This window comes from Rhinolophus ferrumequinum, chromosome 15, assembly GCF_004115265.2.
Source record: "Rhinolophus ferrumequinum isolate MPI-CBG mRhiFer1 chromosome 15, mRhiFer1_v1.p, whole genome shotgun sequence".
In the NCBI taxonomy this organism is placed as follows: Eukaryota; Metazoa; Chordata; class Mammalia; order Chiroptera; family Rhinolophidae; genus Rhinolophus; species Rhinolophus ferrumequinum.
This window is the reverse complement of record NC_046298.1, coordinates 1,200,962-1,220,704: the sequence shown is the minus strand read 5'-3', so window position 1 is coordinate 1,220,704 and position 19,743 is coordinate 1,200,962.

Genomic DNA, 19,743 nt, shown 5'->3' with positions numbered 1-19,743 from the left:
CTCCACTACAGTTGGGAGTGGGAGGGAGGAAGGCTGGTAATCTGTCTTCTCAGTGAGGTCGTATAAAGTGAGAGAAGGAGGAGCTTCCAGAAAGCAGGGGGGCGGGTGGACCACCCAATATAGGGACAATCCAGCATCAATACTGATCTTTCAATATATGGCTAAAGTGTTCACACCTGTGAAATGGACAGAACTAGAGGTAGAGGTGGAGGTAGAGATGGAGACAGAAACAGAGATGGAGATGGAAGTGGAAATGGAGACAGAGACAGAGGTCGAGATAGAGGGAAAGATACCATAGAGACAGAGACAGACATATAGATATTAGTTTCACCTCCTCCAATACCATTTAGCTACACTTTTCTACCTGGCAATTGTCTCTGTCTTTCCCTGATTTTTTTTTCTGTGAGTCTTATCTTCTCAATTATACGAGGTGTGATCAAAAACTACAGTGAATGTTTAAATTAAAAAAAAATTATTACAGTAAAAGACACATTGCCATTAGTCCCCCGTGCTTCAAACACACTTATCCCATTGTTCTTGCTACTTTCTAAAGCAGTTCTGGAAGCCCCCTTTCGTGAGTGTCTTTAGTTGCACTGCAGCTGCCTTGATGTCCTGAATCAATTCAAAACGTTTACTTTTCATGGTCATTTTGACTTTGGGGAAGAGCCAGGAGTTGCACGGTGCCAGATCCAGTGAATAAGGTGGATGATGACACACAACAATGTTTTTATTTGTCAGAAATTGCCATATACCAGAAGTGATGTGTGACACTGAACCTTTCCGTTGTGATCACAAAATACAGTAAATTCTGCTGCCGAGTGCCATCCAATGAAAAGGCAGGGATCTTCAATAGGGGAAGTGGCGCGTTGAACCTTAGTAACAGTGTGTGACAAGTTTCAACTTGTTCAGTGCAGTCAGTCGGGTGTGAGCTACGGTTGAGAAAAGGTGTGTTTTAAAGTGTGCCGTAAATCATCCTCCATCATGACAACACTCCGTGTCGCACATCGCTTCTGGTTTATGGTAATTTCTGTCAAATAATAACATTATGGGGTGTCCTCATCCACCTTATTCACCGGATCTGGCACCGTGTAACTTCTGGTTCTTCCCCAAAGTCAAAATGATTCAGGACATTGAGGCAGCCACAACAGTGCAACTAAAGACACTCACGAAAGAGGACTTCCAGAACTGCTTCAGACAGTGGCAGGAACTATGGGATAAGTGTGTTCTAAGTGAGGGTGACTAATGGCAATGTGCCTTTTACTCTAATAATTTTTTTTTATTTAAACATTCACTGTATTGTTTGATCACTCCTCATTTTGTACACCTGAAACCAATAAAAAACAAAACAAAACAAAACAAAAAAACTTTACCAGGTACAAGGGCTACTGTCTTCTTTGTGCCCTCCCTTGTCTTCATATCTCCATAGCATCAGACACAGCCCTGGAGGCCTTCACTAGAATTTAGTGTGTGGAGTCTGGTTCCATCTGGGCCTGGATCCAGAGTTGGTGTACGCTGATGCAGTTTGGGAGGCTGTCTTTAAGAGTATGCCACACACACAAAATTTGGATCAGAAATTAATACTTAGAAGGAGAAAAGAAATCACCTAAAAATACGTTTGAAAAAGCTGAAAAATGCCACAAATATCTCAGAAAACAGAATATTTTATTAGTCAATTAATTTTCATTAACATTCTGACACAAGTGTACAGCACACTTCTTGTCCTACCATTTTTTTGTCTGCATCCTCTTTGACCAACAACTTTATAATGTCGTCTCCCGGGGGGGCTTAGAGGGTCCCCCCTCCCGCATGAATAAAACATGCATATTCACATACAGATGAATCTGCTGAGTGACGTCATGCTATAGATCTGTGCCTGACAAGCATATGAAGTCTTGTGCATTCTGTTTTTTCTTATTCCTCATCAAAAAGGAGAAAGAAGTGTGGTATATTTCTAATAGCATGCTTTGTGTTAAATATATCCCTGATGGGAGAGGACTTTCGTTTTGACTAGGCATCAAGAATAACTGACCCTAGGTGAATAATTTTACATATCTGACGACTGGAAGAATTTCCACAGAAGACATTTGTCTCCAAAGTCCTCAGCCTTGTGAAGCCTTCACAGTCCACACATGTCTCGTGTAGGAGCCACTGGACTACACATGTGTCAGTAGGCACTCAGGCCCTGCCGTTCCATGGCTTGTGTGGGGTAGGTTGGTACAGAAGGCAAGAGGAGTCTTCTGCACCCATGTGATTCCTACAAGCCATCAGTATGGCAACTGTACAGCTACACCCGGAAGGAACTGGACACACATGAAAATATCCCTCTAAACTCAGGGCGCATGTGTCCACACTCGGCTTTCTTAGCCAGACCCCAGAGCTGCCCAGGGCCACTCACTGCAACCTACACAAGAGGACTTAGGGCACAGGGGTGTCAAAGTGTTCCCCACCGATGGCGGCGGAAACTGTAAAATCCTCAAAAGCCCGTGACCACATGGTCACATTCTCAAGGCCCGTGTCAGGTTTCTGAAGGAGCCTGTGCAGCTAAGGGGCCCTGGAGGTGAAACCCCATGCGGTGGCAGTGACACTGGGTGTTGGGGAAGGGAGGGCTGGGAGCAGTTGTGGGACGGGCTGCAATGGGGCGTGTCTTTTACTTTCTTCTCAAATGGAGTCACGAGGTGGTGGTTAGAATCTGACAGCCATGGATGTCAGCTCCTCCTAGAAGCACAGCGTCTGCAGTCACGGAAGGGGGTCCCTGTCTTGTGGCTCTCAGCTCATGTCCCTGTCTCTCCTTGACCGTAAGCCTAGCAGGTCCCAGCAAACACCTGCTCGAGGAGCAGATGGAGGGTGTGATGGGTGAGTCTACCTCTCCTGATGTGAGGGCCTAACAAGATAATGGGTATACATGTGTTTCGTAAATAGCAACTTGCTGTACCCAAAATAGGTTGAACAAAAGGGCCAGTTCGCTTAAGACGCTCCCTGTCCCACAGGCGGGATACTCGGTAATGTTTCTGGAAAACATCCTCTCACCGACCACATCAAGTAGACAGAGGCACTTCTTTTCAAGGGACTCTAAGACTATCACTGACCCACATTGTCCTTTGTCATCAGGACTATGTGACGAGCGGGACAGAGAAACCCCGCAGCCATAGCTCAGGTTTTATATAATGTCAGTATTTTCAGAGGTGTACCTCCCATGAACTGAAAATGTGCTTTGATATGTACTTAATAAAAGCAGATATTAACCCACAGATGTCTCATTTTAAAGCGAGACGTCTTTTTCCTTGCCTCACCACCAGTTGTCTGTCACCCTTGGTCCCTCATTCTGGCCTGGGTTTTTATTTAAGGGTGACTTAGTAAAAATAACTCTATGGAAGCAGCGAGTCAGCCAAGCATGGAAATTGCCTTATCAGATACTGTGCAAATGACCAGAGATCCTTCTGAGAGGCTCATGTGGAAAGAGAGCATCTTCTCATTGGCTTCAGGCCCGGCTGGAGTTAGGGGCACAGGTGGTGGCACCAGCTCTGGGTCTCCTCCCAGCTCAGCCCTGCTCCCGTGGTGGCCAGGCATTGACAAAAGCTCCAGAGCCCCATTTTACTCGGTTCGAGTCCACTGGAAGCCAAGAGAGCTTTGTTCCCAAAAGTCACAGCATAATCCCTGGGGTTCCTCGGCTCTGATTCACCCATAGGCCCACGTCTGAACCCGGCACTGTAGCCAGAGAAGTGTGGTTATTTGATTGGCCAGGACGAGCCGTGAGCCACGCTGGTGGGGAGAGGCGTGTCAGCCCCACTCTGACTGACAGCTGAGGGTGGGGGAGGCGGCTCTTCACCAAGCAGGTGCTGGGCAGGGCCACGCCTCCAAAACCACCAGCCAATGGCCATCTGTCCAACCGCCCTCCCAGACAGTTGTTCTGAGATTCACACCAGAAGGACCAGGCTCTAGCACCCCCGACAGCCACGCCTGAACTGTCCTTCAGGGTGGTCAGCTTGTGAGAGCAGCAGTCATCTGCCACACAGTGGTCCTCATCAGTTGTCCTAAGCAAAGATGATGGCCCCACATCCCCAAACCACGGAGCACGTGTTCTGCGGGATTCCCAGACAGCTGTTAGCTGTGGTTCTTCTGAAAGGTGGTATAAACAGATCAGTGCCAGCTGAAAGTTTTAATTAGATTTATTAATTCCAGAACGCAGTTGAAATGTGGTGAATATTGATTGTAATGGCCTCTGTTTTAAATATAATTAATTCATGATCTACATAATTGCTCATTACCTGTCCCTTAATTATAGGGCATAAAACATTGTTTATCACTAACAGAGTACTGATGGGAAGATGGGCTCTGATATCTTAAGGTTCTTGGTATCTTTGTTGAGAGCAACGAGACATTTCATTTTCTCTGGAAGGGAAGAGAGAGAGAGAAAAAGGAAGCAATGTCTTCAGTGACAACCAGTTTGCAGAGACAACCTGATAAACACGGGCATTTGCCGTTCTTTTATGACTCCCTTTTCTGACAAGATAAAATAAATACTCTTTTGTGGGACTTCACAACTGCACAAGGCTAGAGCTACCGTCCAAAGAAACTGAATATTTTGAGTCTAGCTAGACCGTGTCGAGGCCCACTCATGGGCAGTGAGAACATTCCAGCAGTTTGACAATTCCCGTACAGGACCATGAAGAATTTCAGGGTCTTTCTTCATCGACCGCTTGTATCAGCAGGATACATCTTGTCTAGAACAGACAGTGTACAAGCCTATAGCCCTTTCTGTTTTCCATGCACGATAAATCCTGGCGAGTTCACGTGCCTGGTTTTTAATTAAAAGTCCAAGCCACAACACCTGAACTACATCACGTACAAAAATAACACGTCAGAAAATCGGAGTTAGGTGACGTTGCAGTGGGTGTTGCTTCTGCTGGCCTTCAGGAAGCTGCTTACAGAGACTGTGCGTGGTGAGCATCGCTGGAGAGGAGGGCTGGACGGAGGGCGTCCGTGTGTGGCAGGAGCTCAGCACTTTCTGGTGGGAGGGTGGCGGGCACATCTAGAGGAGTGTAGGGCTAAGGGGATAGCAAGTGCCATCGCGGGGCGTGCGAGCAAAGTGGGCAGCCACCAGGCCACCTCTGTGGGATGTTTCTGCAGGAGAACGAGTTACCTCGGCCACAGCTCTGCACCCATCTGGCTGAATGGAGGTTTGTCCCACTGTCCCCAAAGTAGGGAAGCCATGACCGCACACATATATGAAACAAACCAGTGATTAAACATTTCTGACCGAGTGTTTTAGTTCCATCTGTGTAAGTTTCCACGACCTTCAGTAAGCATCAGGGGAGGTTAAAGGATCAGGCTGGTGACAGAGCCAGCGAAATAAGAGTCAATCCCGGAAGAACGAAAGCCCTGTGTTCAAAGCGGGCACTGCCTCCTTCACACCCATCATAAGAAAGAAGCCGACAGTTTCTCTCAGCGGAAAGCCTCTCTGTCAGGCCCCACCAAGTGGTGTTGGCAAATACGAGAGGGCTCTGTGGGAGGAGCAAGTGCAGGCTTCCTGCCCGCACCCACTGGTGACGGCTGAAGCCTGACATGGGGACTCATCTGGCCATGCCCGTGGTGTGGTGCGCTCCCCGGGGCTGTGTGACAGCGGGCCGCACACTGGGCGGCTTAAACCCCCACGGTGTTTCCTCCCCGACTGGAGGCGGCTTCCGAGACCCGTGTCGGTGAGACTGTCCCTTCTGAGCCTCTGTCCTCGGTTACAGATGGTTTCCTCCTCCCCAGGTTGTCACATGCTCATCCCTCTGTGTGTCTGCATGCTGTTTCTTCCTTATAAGGACACCACTCATGTTAGATTAGGGTCCACCCTTAAGACCTCATTTAAATTAATTACGTCTTCAAGCACCCAAATGCAGTCCAATTCTGAATGGCTGGGAACCTGCTCTTTAAATGATAGACTGTCGTATCAACCCCAGAGAGCCTCCCTGGCCACCTCCCCAAGAACAGGACGTCTGGAGTTCCTAAGTGGGGCTGCCCCCAGGGGACATCAGACAACATCTGGAGACATTTTGGGTTGTCACAGCTGGAGGGGCTGCTCCTGGCATCTAGTGGGTAGAGGTCAGAAATGCCACTTAACTCTGACATAAACAGTGCCAGCGTCTAATATGGCGGATTTTCCTTTCTTGTCATTTAAGCCACCTACGTGGAGGAGGAAGCCTGGGGGTGAGGAGACGGCAGCAAAGCCTCCTCTGCGCAGGCTTTCCCCTAGCGAGCTGCTGTGTGCGTGTGTGACCTCAGACCACCTGACCCTGGCCACGCTGCCTTCGTGCTTCTTTGAGACCATTCTCTGCAATTCAGGGAAGGTCTACTTCCTTTTAGAGTTATGATTGCTCTTAGGCTTTCTAGAAAACTCCTCGAGGGTCCAGAAGGCTAATAACAAAATAGGTGAGTTTAAGTGGGACCACCCCCATGAAGCTCTTACAGCTGGTCTTCCATTTCCTCTTCAGCAACCCAGGGAAAGCTCAAAGCGTCTGCTCCTGCCTGTGGTGTGAGGACAGCAGGGTTGTGTCCTGGCAAATGAGCAGGAAATGGAAACAGCAGGGCAGTCGGGAAGGGTAGACGCACAGGGGCCTCCAGGGTTGTCAGACCCAAACTCAGGCAGGTGAGGGAGGCCTTGCTCCCCTAAGTGTGGGTTTCTGCAGGCCTTTGGGACTGACACCTCCCGGCAGGCAGGGCACACGCCAGCCTACTCTCTGGGGCCCCTGTGCCAGGCCATGCTCAGGCCTCATACCTCCTCGTCCCTTTGCTCCAGCTACCTGCTCAGCAGAGCCTGGGATGAGAAGGCTTCGTCCTCCGACACCATTCTGGAAGAGTCTTTGTAGCTGAGCCTCTGTCTCAGGCTGGGTTCCCTGGGAGGAGTTACAAGCAGAAGGCTTACTTGGGAGACCCCTGTGGGGAAGTGAGGAGGGCAGGAGTGGGCAGAGAGAGAAGCCCACCGCATTGCCTCACGGCCGACACCTCAGCTGGTCCCACGGGTGCCCTGGGACTGGGGGACCTTCTGAGCTGTTCAAGTCCAGGCGAGGGGGCCCGACCTTTTTAGCCCACGTTGGCGGGCCATGGCTGGGGCCCGTCCGCTGGGAGGGGCCGATCCCAGGGAGAGGCTAGCTGTGAGCGAGGGGCCGGGCATTGGAGCCAGCTCTGGGCACAGCCCAGCACTGACGACAGCCTTTCTGACAGCACACGCGCGAGTTAGAAGCTTCGATGGAGGCTACCAACTGGCCCTTCTGTGATCACCTTTCTAAATAAGGTCAACATCCAAGGAGCAATACCAGCCTCTACTTTACTTTTCATGGAGGAATTCACTTGTCACAAAGCGCCCTTCAGAGCCAACACAGCAAGAGGGGGAGCACGTTTCATCCTGGAGGGCAGCGAGGTTGGCTGGGACAGGAGGTGCGTGGGGGTCTGTGCACCTGCAGTGTGGGCTGTGGAAGGTGGTGGAGTGTGGGCAGGACAGCAGAGCGCAGTGCGCAGAGCCGCCCTGAGTGTCACTAATGCCCCCACTGTGTGCGTCACTGGTCTGAACGGATGACTTTAGGAAGCGTGTTGGTGGCACGCGGAGAGTGACCACTACCTGTCAGGGGTGTGTGTTTCCACCTGCCACACCTGCTGTAAGTACTTTGTCTGAGCTGTAAGCGCTTGTTGTCACTACACCCTGCAAGGCAGATACTACTGTTAGCCTTTTGGTGCCTTAACTTCCCCACCTGTAAAATGGGCCCACACAGCGTGTCTTGGTCCCTTACCTCGTACGGGGAGCCAGGTGTCAGCTGAGTCTGCCTGCGGTACGGCTACAAGCTCAGCCACAGTGTCACCTTCAAAGGTGGCGTGACAGGCTGAGGAAGTCTGAAGGGGCTCTGACCACGTCAGCTGTGCTGGGCTTCAGGTTCACTGCGTCCGTAAGTCAGGATGGGTGGTGTGACAGGGCAACCGGAAACCGCAAACCAGGAATCAGACTTCAGGAGGCCCCCAGTGAGTGGCGGCGGGTGGGGGCCGACAGCAGGCCCTTCAAGGGGGGTCCGCTGGTCCGTGCTGAGCACTGTAGGTTTCTGAGAAGTGAATGATGACACTGCCATTTTCTATTGTGTAAAAATGTTGTCTGGGAAAACAATGTCATGCATTCACATCACAGCACCGCACTGCTTGCTCCTTCCCCACCCCTTACAGCTTGGGCATCTGAGGTGCAGAGCGGGGAAGCCACCTGCCTCAGGCTACACAGGTGGGTGGTGAGGTCCCCGAATTCCACCACCGAGTGACAGTCCTTTCCGGAAGCCAACAGTTTGGGAGGGTGAGGAAAGGGGACGGATTACTTGATTATCAGTGAAATCGATCAACAGTCGCCACTTAATTAAAAAATATATCAAAACCTTTCTTGATGACGATCGACCTGTTACACTGGAGCAATGAAAATGCTGATTTTATTTACTGAGTTACTGCCAACGCCTATGATTTTTTTTGTAATACCCTTGTGATAACTCAATTGGAAATATGTGGTAGGATGCCGTAATGATAATGCCTTTTCTTAGGAGAACTTGGGCCATAGCCAGCCAGGGAGCTTATCTGATGGGTCCATTGCACAACTGTTGTCCCCTTTGTGCCATTCTGTCCCCAATGGCTCCGGAGGGACCTGTCAGGAGGCTTGCACGGGCACAGCAGGCGCTCCACGGCTCCGATGGCCACACGTGAGCGGTAATTAGAGATAACGCTTTTTAAGATTTAAATATTAACTTCCGAAGATTAAAATTTCGAGAAACAGGAAACAGCCGCTCCCCACCGAACGCCCCCGTCTCGACGCTCTCAACAAGCGAACACGTCGCATGCGCCTCGTGGGCCAGCCCCCTGCTTCCTGGGGGTGGCGGGCTCTTCGGTCCCGGCGTGGAAAGACCTGTGGTCACACGGATGTTGGGCTTTCAAAAGGGAAATGATGAGCCTTCATTCACTGAAAATGTCACTGGGCTCCCATTTCCCCGGTTATGAGCCCCAGTCCACTCATGACTGTAGACATTGTGTTGGATGATGGACGAGAAAGAATTCCATGACCAATTAAATTTGGGAAATGCTACACACGGTACCGCCGCCCTGGATTAACACACTGAAAGCTCTGAGATGCTCTGAATCAATACATCAATTTAATTTTTGGTTCATCATTTTTCCAATTTATCTGACCACAGAACCCTGTCTTCATGTCATGCCTACGAAAAACTTGAAGAATCCGTTTCGAAAAACTCCTAATTGGGCAGAAGTGGACTGAGACTGATTATTAATCCAAGGAGGCGTGGCAACAGAGACTGTCTGCCAGGGGTGAGGAGACCTGGCTTCTGGTCCAGCTCTTCCATTAATTACCTCTGTGCCCCTGGGGAGGTCACATCCCTCCAGAACCCAGTTTACTTGCCTATAAAATAAGGGGCTGAAATTGGATAACTCCTTAGGGCTTCTGGGCTGATCAACAAGGGTTTTTCTGACTTGCTAAGACCCCCCTGGCGGTGGGCTGTCTGCTCTGTCGTCACCTAGCGCAGCTTGTGTCAGCAGTGCCACGCTCTGCCCCAGACTCTCCCCAGGCCAAGGGAGCTAAGTCATGGCCCCGAGGCCACTTGGATGGGGTTGCCACCTGTATGTGCCTGGTCCCCATAGGATGATGGCAACACCTGTCGACATCTCTCTCAGATGAGTGTCATGGGTGGGAGCAGGAAACCTGGCCTTCTGTCTCTGGGAGTGTGCGAGCTAGATGGAGAGAGAAGCCAGGCCCACACATGGACACAGGCAGCAGTGGGTGTTTGCGGTTGGCAGGTGCCTCGGGAGCTCGTGCAGGGGCCTCGTCCTGGGCCAGGTGATCCTGGAGACTCAGGTGGGCCTAAGGGGTGGTGGAACTGAGATATCTGGAGAGAGGCAAGGTGGTCTGAAAAAGGCAGTGGGCAGAATGGCAGAGGGGGGCAAGCTGTGGAACCAGGGGCTGCACAGAAGGTAAAGGCCTTTACGTGCCGTGTGACTAGGCTGTAGTGTCACTCAGTGGACAGCCACTGACATTTCTTAAAGAAAACGGTATTTTAGTAAATGAACCTTGGGACACCACTGGAGCTTGACGACAGCTTCTGTCCTAGAAGAGTGAGAAAGTCCCTTTTACAGGGGCGCTGTGAAAACCTCTTTTCACATCTCACTGGCCTTAAAGAGGACACAAGACCATTCTTGAACCAATCACTGAAACTAGGGGCTGGGCTCTATTGCTTGTCTTACCAACCAGCACCTCCCACCAGGACCTGGGCTCGGCCAGTCGCCAGCTGCACATGTGACACAGGATGAGAGAGAGGCCATGCTACAGGAGGCTGGCAGTCAGGGCTGTCCAGGGCCAGGAGTTTGATCCCACTGGGAGTGCTGTCCAGTCAAGCATCATTCCTAAATTGTCACTTGCACATATGCCACTATAACTGTCCCTTGGGTATGCCCCTCGATCAGTTAGGAGGCCTGTGGCTTCAAGTAATAGAACATCCTGCCTCCAGCTGCCATAAACACCAAGGGACCCCAGAGTCAGGTGTCTCCTGGAGGTGGCCTCAATGGCCACCAATGGCCCAGGTGGCCCCATCCTTCTCCTCTCTGTCCTCAGCATCCCCTTTCCCCTAGGGCCACCTCCCCTTGTACTTGAGGTGGCTGTTGCAGCTCCAGACATTACAATCCAGAAGAACAAGGAGAAAGTGTCTTTTAGGCACTCTTTTGGGACAGAGGACGTTTTCCCCAAGCACCATGCTCACTGACAGACGTCCCCTTATGTTTCATTAGCTGGAATTAGGAGATGGATGTGACGGAGATGGACGCTGGAAATGCAGCATCATGAGCACGATGGCACCTAGCTGGGCGAGATGGTGAACTTTGCACCTGCCTAAGCTACCCAGGCGCAGGGGTCCCCTTCCATCCAGGCCGGCCGTGGGGAAGGTGTGCACTTCCTGACAAGGAGGCAAACCTCAGCTCTCAGTGGTAGGTGGCCTGGGGTGGCATTGTTTCACATCTCTGAGTCTCGATTTTGTCACCTGTAATTGAACGGGTGATTGAAGGGATAACGATAGTTCTCAAATTATCAAAGGTTGGGGCAACCAGGGAGAGGCCTCCTAGGACATTTGGCACCAGCCCTGGTACACAGCAGTTCTCAAAACACAGCTGACCCTCCTGGTATGTCCTGCGAGTCACTGGGGTGGGTGGGGGGGGGTTGTCACCGCTGGCCCAGTGCTGTGTGTGTCCTGCAGGGTCAGAAAGTGGCAAGTCGCACCCTTTGATCAATTCCACCCTCGGTAGTTCCTTTACTTAGTGGCCCTGGTACGGGCACTCAGCTCTCACCATGATTTCTGAAAGAGGCCGCAGTCTCAGTCCTCCTGCCTGTACCAAAGCCTAAAAGCCTGTGTGTCGGGACGCGTCGTCAGTGCTTTCCAAGTCAGAGCTGCCCTCCTTGCCATCTGCAGTCCTTCAGGATTTTAGATTCGTTGTTTAAATATTTATCAACAATTACAATTATTTATTAAAGGTTCATGTTGTTATTATATTTAGTATGGAATATGCATTTCTTCCTCCCCAAATGGCAGGATTTACCATAAACGGCATGTGTTCATGAGGCAGTAATTGTCCTTAAAGCTATAGAGGAAGGGCTACCCCTCAGACAGCCCTGAGGACCCTTCTTACCTCCCTGCACAATACAGTGCTCCTGACTCCCAGCTGCTCTCTGTGCAGATTTAGGACCTTCTTAGAGCCTAACACAGAAGTTCCACTGTCAGAAATCACGGTGTCGTCCAACATAACGGATGCTTCTGTAGTTTGTAGCACCTGCTTTCCTCCACGGGGGACTGTCGGTGCACGTGTGAGCACGCACAGGTGTATTTGTACACACATGTGTCACGTGTGTGTGCCTGTGTGCATGTGTGTCTTGGTTTCCTTTTATATTCATTCGTTCATTCAACTTAACCTGCTCTGTGCTGGCGCGGTGCTACACCAAAGACGAAGACATGGGTAAGAAGCACCTGCCCCAAGAGTCACTGCTCGACCGGGAGGAGAAGACAAGGAGTGGAGTGATGACAGTCCCTAAGTGATGAGGACGCAGCACAGAGGTCCGTGTGCAGGGCTGAGGGGCTCATTTCGTAGACAGTGGCACTTCCACATGTACGGTGACCTACCTGTCACACGCAAGGGCTGATGTGGGAAGAATTAGCTGACTTTTCCTTGGAATTAAATTTCTCCAGCTCAGTGGTTCTCAGCCAGGGCTGATTTTGCCGTCCAGAGACCTTTGGCTGTTTCTGGAACCATTTTTGGTTGTCATAAGTGAGAGGTGCTGCTGGCATCTGGTGGGTGGTGGCCAGGGCTGCTGCTAAACAACTTTTAGTGGCCAGGATGGCAGCAGCCAAGCTGCGTCTGGCCGTGCATGTCCACAGCACCCAGGCTGAGGGTGGGAACACAGGGTCTGGCTCCAAACGGTCCTAGTCAGCTCTGGTCCATTCTGAGTGAAGCCAAACAGCGACCCCAACAAAACCAAAAACCTATAGAGTCAACACTAATAGATAGGCGAATAGATTCTGACATATGATGGATTTGAAAGCTGTTTGGAAGTAACTTTAATGATATGTACAATGTATTAATTTTAAATTCAGTGAAAAAGAATTCCCTTTCCCCCAAACTTTCTCTCTGTCTCTCTCTCTGTCTCTGTCTCTGTCTCTCTCTCTCTCTCTCTCTCTCTCTCTCTCTCTCTCTCTCTCACACACACACACACACACACACACACACACACACACACAGACATGTACATACACAAAAAAAAGACTGAGAGAAATAGACCTGTGGGTGAATGCCAGTTGGTAGGTGGTAGGATTAGAAGCAGTGTATTTCTTAACTTACTTAAATTGTTTTTGTACTATCCAAGTTTTCAAAACTAAGCATTAATAGAAAAACTGGTTTTCCTTAGTTTGTTTCATTTTTTAGAAGTTATTTTGGATGTCGGTTATTTTTAAAGCAGGCACGTGAGACTCAGAGCCAATGGCTCAGGGCACTAGGCAGGCCCATCCACCAACAGGGGCCACCACTGGAGGCAACCATGTCCCTCTGTGGACCTGCTTCTGGGATGCCTGGACCCCAATAGCCTCTCTCTCCCTGTCCTTTAAAGTGGTTCTGAGAGGCCCAGGAACGCCACGTGCGGAGATGATAAGCTGGAGAAATGCAATGTTTCTGGGGCATCTTTCTGGCAGGAAGAATCCAACCAACACCTAATGGACCTGGATCTCACCTGGCTGTCCCCTGTTCCTGGCAAGTCTGGGGACACTCATGAGCTACCACTAGCCATTGCACGTGACAGGGGAACGTCCCCACCTTTACAGGAGGGAGGAGGGGCCCTCTGGCTCTGGGAGCTTGGAGTGGCCCCCGTGGCCTGCTCTGTGTGCGGCTAGAATCTGAGGGCTGTGCTTCCTGGGCTGTCAGCTGGAGCCCTAGCACGTGCTCACCAGTAAAGTGAGTCCAGAAAGAAAGGCGAAAATGTCCAGCAAGGGGTGGACTTTGCCCTTTCTTCCGGCTGCCCCCATGGGGGTTCCCAAGTTCCCCTTTGGACTCTGCTGCCGGGCCTGCCCCCCGTCGACCCTCCTTGCTGTCTGGAGGGTGGGGGCGTCCTTTGCAGTCACGGGGAAACCAGCTCAGATACACCACCCCTGTGTCCCTGGAGCCTCGGCCTGCAGGCAGGGGTCTGCGCATTTCTTTCTAAAGGATTTGATGCTGAGAGTTTGCCCGAGGCCCAGATGAACCCAGACCTTCTGGAGTTTGGCTTGGAGGACACAGGGGGGCAGGGGAGGCAGAGCGATTTCAGCTTCGCATGCTGTCTGCAGGTGTCAGCGTGGCCGCCAGTGCATTTTTCCCACTCAGAGAGTCGGGGCGCCCACTAAGTCATGGAATATTAGTAACAGTTTCTTTCCCCTTTTGTGGGCTCTCCCAAAGGCCTGCCGTTTTCTTTGCAGGAACAGTCGGCATTAAACACGCGGTGTCAGTGCAGCAGTGAGCTGGTTAATTTTGACTGAATATTATGCTATATAACCACTTGGCATTTAACTTGAAAAATGGCTTTCTGCTTCACCTGTCAGCATCCCCAGTTCTCATCAAATAAGTGAGTGAGAAAAATTTTTAAATTTCAATTTCCTGATGCTATTAGACACTACTTCTTCCATACTTAAACAGTTTAGCGGTGCGTGTGCAGGTTTTGGCATTCAGACCATGCCTCAGACTACATGCCATTACAATAGCTTTTTTGTTTAAAGGGTAAAGAGATGCATGGAGCTTTATCTTGAGGTTAGGAAAATGTATCACGGGAACAGGGCCAATCGGGCTCTGAGTAACTCTGAAACATGGCACCGTCACCCCACTGGCACGAGGCATCCCGGCGCCTGCGGTGGGGGACACCAGGCTGTCAGAGGAGCCTCAGAAAGGAGGGACTGTCACAGTCACCCTGCACGTGCTTCGGGGGACATTGATCGCTCGTGCTACCATTCATCCGTTGCTCCTGTTTCTTTTGTCGATTATAATTCGGTAAACCGTGCCAGAGCCTCGATTTCATGAACTCTCCGTGTTAAGACTGAACCCCAGGCTAACCCACTCGTGTGAACGAGAGCTCTGCCATTACTCAGAGTTCAGACGTCTCGATTAGTGTAACTTGATTTTGCTTATACACCCCTAACATAAAAAAGCAAGGGGGAAGGTGACAATAATTGATCTCTACGTCTCAGAACCACTTTCCAGGAGCTCCTGACGTTAGGACTCAGGTGACCTGTTGGTTTCCGCAGAGTGTGGTGAACTCTGGCCTGTGGCCCAGTTCAACCTGTTCCTATAAATAAACTGTTCTGGGGACACAGCTACACCCGTCCCTTGACTGTTGTCCCTGGTCTGCAGAGTAGAGGAATTGCAGCAGAAACCCACAGAGCCTAAAATGTTTACTCTGTGGGTTTATGGAAAAAAAAACAACAACAACTGTCCACTCCCTCAAATTTAGAATCTCAAACTTTCATTCTCTTCCCTCTTTGTTCCTAGGACTAATTTTTCCATGTCCTTCCTGGAGAGGTTTCTGGAAAGAATGAATAGCTCAAAAAGTTATGCACTTGTAAAGCAGTGTTTTTTCTTTACTTAGGCCAAATGGGAGAATGTGAAGTCGTGTCTATTTCGCAGATGAGAAAACTGAGGCTTAGAGGAGTTAAGTGACATGGTGGGGGGGCTAGAGGCACAGCTCCACTTCGACCTGGAGCCACGGGGATTAAATGAGTTAAGAAATGTGAGTGGGTTGACAAAAGGTCCCCAGCATACAGCAAACCCTCCCTCCCTATTAAATATTAGTATTTCCCTTTCACCATTCCATGCTCCTCACGCTGGTGAACCAGCGGCCAGGAAAAGGGGGTGTCTGCTGCTGGTAGCCTGTCCCAGTGACACGGACACCCAGGCCGTCAGCCCGAGTGAGGTTATTTGTCTACCAGAAACGTGAACCCCGTTCCCTGTAATGGGCTCCATATTTTGGCCAAGCAGCCTCAGATGTCTGGCCACTAGGAAACCTGTATCCTCCCTGCACAATCTCAGCCCTAAAAATCGGTGACTCTCTCTCTCCCTAGAGGCCCACAGAACAAGAGGGAGGGATGGCTGGAAATCAATAAATGGATTACACACCTTCGGGGCTTTGTCATTTGTCATCTCTGACCTGCACAGGCGTTCTGGGGCTCGCACCGATCTGTACCGAGTGTTTGCACGGTCACCCTTAGCTGCCATGGTGACCCCTCAAAATGTTGTTTCAAGTTCTAAGGGGCTGGGTGGTGGGGAGAGAGAAAAAGAGAGAGGAAGGAAGGGAGGGAGCTAGCAGAATACAGAGAGGGAGGGAGGGAGGGAGAGAGGTGTGTGGGGGGATGTCCCCAAGTGCTGGCTCCAGCTGGCTGGTGCTGGAGGACCCCCGCCAGCACCATCGCAGCCCTGGAGGTCAGCTAGGCAGCAGGCACTCTTCATTGGCTGCCAGGTCAGGCGGGCCGCTGCTCCCTGAGGGAAAACAGCCCGGATACTTCTCTGAACACAACCCAGAGGAATGGCAGTGGATTAACCAGGACGTTCAACACATGGTGTCCAGGGGGAAGGGCCAACTCACAGAATGTCCTTCAGGCCATTCCTTTGTCTGCTCCGCATCTGTGTCAGCACCCACTATGGCTGGGAGGAGACAGAGCGGCCCGCTGCCCCCCTGGCGGCCTGCACCCTGGGGGGCGGTCTGCAGCACGAGGTGTGAGCCAGAGGCCCAGGTTCCTATGGGAGGTGAGCTGCACGGCTGCTGGATCACCCGCTGTTGGAGAGGGAGCTGGTGCTGGTGTGGCAGGAGGCCCCCTGCCCTGAAGCCCCCTGTGGAGCTGGAGGCCCGGAGAGCCTCAGAGGTGACACGCCCCTGGCAGGCAGACAGCCCTCCACGAACCCCAGGCTCTTCCCTACGATGCAGATGGTCTTTGGGGCTTGCGCCCTAAAGCCCTTCTTTTCAGGTGTGGCGGCCAGCGTGTGAGGTGGGGCAGAAGTCCCCTGTGGCCTGGCTGGTGACTCTCAGGATGACAGAGTTTCCCCAAAGAAGTCGGGGGATCAGGAGAGTGGCTTTCCTCCCCGATTGGTGTCCCTGCTGAGCTGGGCCTCACTCAGCTTCCTTGTCTATGACTGGACAGCCGGGGGAGGGCCAAGGTGTTATTCAAGGGGACTGGGTTTAAAGACCACCACTTAGAAGATGGAGCTGCAGGAAAGCAGTGGCCCAGGCCAGCTGGGAAGGGCCACAGAGGAGCAGGTAGGGCTAAGCAGCAGTGAGGTTTGGGGACCTGGACGGGCCGGAGGGCCGCAACTGGGACACGTGGTGCGGGCGTGTGTGAGTGATGCAGCCGGGAGGGTGACAGTGTATGTGCAAAGCAGGCGCGGGCCATGGCTTCTGCGGGGAGGAGAGAGGCAGCTCGGCATCCTGTGAACCCCGTCCTGGGGGCTCCGACCCGGCCACCAGGCTCCCGCCCGCCATCCTGGGTGCGGGCCTGCAGTGTGTCCTCCAGGCCCTCATCCCACCCAGCCCGAGAGGAGCACCTCCGAGTCCCAGAGGCCTCCAGGACCGCCTGTGTCACCTCCCCCGGGTTTGTCACTCGGCCACACGTCCAACTGTTCCTTGTGCCCTGGTGTCCTGTCCTTCACGTCTTTTTTTAACCACGAGAGAGTAATCGCAGCTACGTGAACACCCGAGTTTCCTGCAGGAATTTCTAGGCTGGGTTTTATGGGCCTTTTATAACAGAACAAATCACAGTTTGGATGAAGTTCTGGGAATTCTCTCACAGGATAATCACGCTCAGATTGCCTCCCCACTGCTAGCTTAATGTGCCTGCCCAAGTTTGGGGTTTACTGGGGAGCCCATTTGTTTTAAGAAATTAACAAAACCAATACCTAAGCACCACACTGCACATAAACTTTTTATTCATTTTGGTGAAAGGGAGAAAGAAAGGACACCCAGCATCCGACTGCTCACAAAAGGGCCCTTGAAGATCGTATCGTATTTATGGAATTGAATCTTTCTCCCCAAAGCACCCTCACGCTGGGCAGGGAGCTGCGTGGCCCTGTGGGAGCGGCCCCCGCGTTTGTCTGTAACTGGCTCCACCTTCGCAGGCTTGACTGACCCCGAGCTCTCATTGTGCCAGCTTTCTACTTTTTTATTGTATTTATTTACATTTTCACAGAAATGCGGGGCGCCACGTGGATGAGGACTTCAGATGGGGACAGCCTTCTGGGACGATGTCATTTAGACACAAAGGAGTCGCCGCCCTCATACCCGGCACCCCTCCCTCCTTCCCCCACCCCCGTCCCCAACGCAAACTGTAATTTTATTTTTCAAAGTGTGGCCTAGAAATGAGAGAAGAGGAGGGAGAAGGATGTGTTTTCATGGAGCTCCTTGTACTGAAGGAATCCTCTTTTAAAAGCAACAGCGTTTCCTCCGGGCACTGTCTCCACTTCCTCCCTGAGCCCTGGCCCTGCCCTGTCTGCACACAATCCTGTGTCCACCTGCACAGCTCCTTGGGGACCAGCTTTGTTTACCACATCTCCCTTTGGTCGGCCTGGAGCCGCCAAGTTGGCTGGGGGGATCTATCTCTCCGGGGAACTCCCTTTTGGTGTGGACACCACGGGGCCCTACGTTGTAGTCAGAACAAGTGGACCTGTGGGACATTGTCTGGTTATGCCCAGTGGCCTAGGCCAGGGGTGAGTGGGGAAGGGTGCTGGGACTCGGAAGTCCTTCTTGGTCTGACTGTAGAATAAGGAGCCAGCATGGGATGCAGAGACGGGAGCTGTGGAAGGAGCTTGCAGCCAGTGGCCCTTCTGGGCCGCCATCTGTGCAGAGATGGGCAGGGAGAACGCCATGGAAACAAGTGTTCAGAGCCTCTGCTCTGTTGTGGCGTCTGCACTGACACGTCCACGGTGGCACCTAAGTGACAGGGGTGCTGCCACATCTGTGCACATGGCAGCGGACAGCATGTGCTGACACCGTGCATTGGGCCCAAGCGTGGCCAGTGTGGCTGGGCATGGGGACCACAGCAGGAGCTTCAGAGGCCAGGTCTGGGGCGGGAGAGGCCCTGGGGGCTGAGCAGCTCTGACCTGCACTGGCCGAGGGGACCCAGCACAACATGGAAAACACACACCTGGCAGGCACGGGCTCATGCCCAGAGGGGTCGGGGACCTGGTTGTCTCGGAAGGATGCGTTGTTAAGTAACAGGGTTTCTTTACCACAGGCAAGTTCCCTCTTACAACAGCTCCATCTAAGAGAATTTTCAATGGTCAGATTTTGTTTCTCACCAGGCAGGCTCCCTGGCAGGGGCCCTCCCCTGTGGTCTGCTCCAGGTCAGGCCGCAGGAGGCAGGGGTGGGGAGACGTCAAGAGCTGGGCCCAAGGGCCAGCTGTCCCCTGCAGCCCTAAGCCCAGCCTACCCTTGCCCAGGGCCACACACCGTGTGCTCAGCTCTCCATTCCACTGCAGGTCACGGGCCACCGGGAAGGTCACGTTTGGAGACGTGGGTGCCAAAGGGGCGTCTGAATTAGACCTCCCACGTAAATCCAACCAGGGTGCCTCTGGTCCACAGGGGCGCTGGGGTGGAGAGAGAAGCCTCGCTGACCCCATTGTGCGCTTTCAGTGTCACTCTATTTAGATCCCTGTCTGAAAACCCTTTGGGACAGCCACTTCTAGTCCCGTCAGTGTAGGAATGGGAGCAGCGTCTTATACTGGACACCCACCCGCTAAAGAACAAGGAAGCCTCCCGCCCCCCGCCACCACCCATCTGTGCATCTGACAAACGCATTGGGCCCATTTTAATGACGTTCCAGTCAGGGGTGGAGGCGCCACCCCTTTTCCCAGTACAGTGGTGGTAAACCCTGGTTTGTCTTTCACCCAGATATACAAAGTGGAAAGACTTCCGGGTGCACACAGGAGAGTTACCTGGCCCCTACCTGCGCTCTGGGAGCTCAGTTCCCGGCAGCAGCAGCAGCAGCAGCAGCAGCAAAAGCCCCGCAATCAGCTCTCTAATGAGCTTCTAACTCGGTTTCTACCTTATCCCAAAGGTACAGCGAATAGCACGGCTTTTTAAAAAATATCAAGAAAACATCATTTGCTCTAAAATGTCCCTAAAAGCAGGTCTAAATTGCCAATAAAGTCGAGGTAATTGTATCAGCACAGATCAGAAAGCATTTCTCAGGCCCA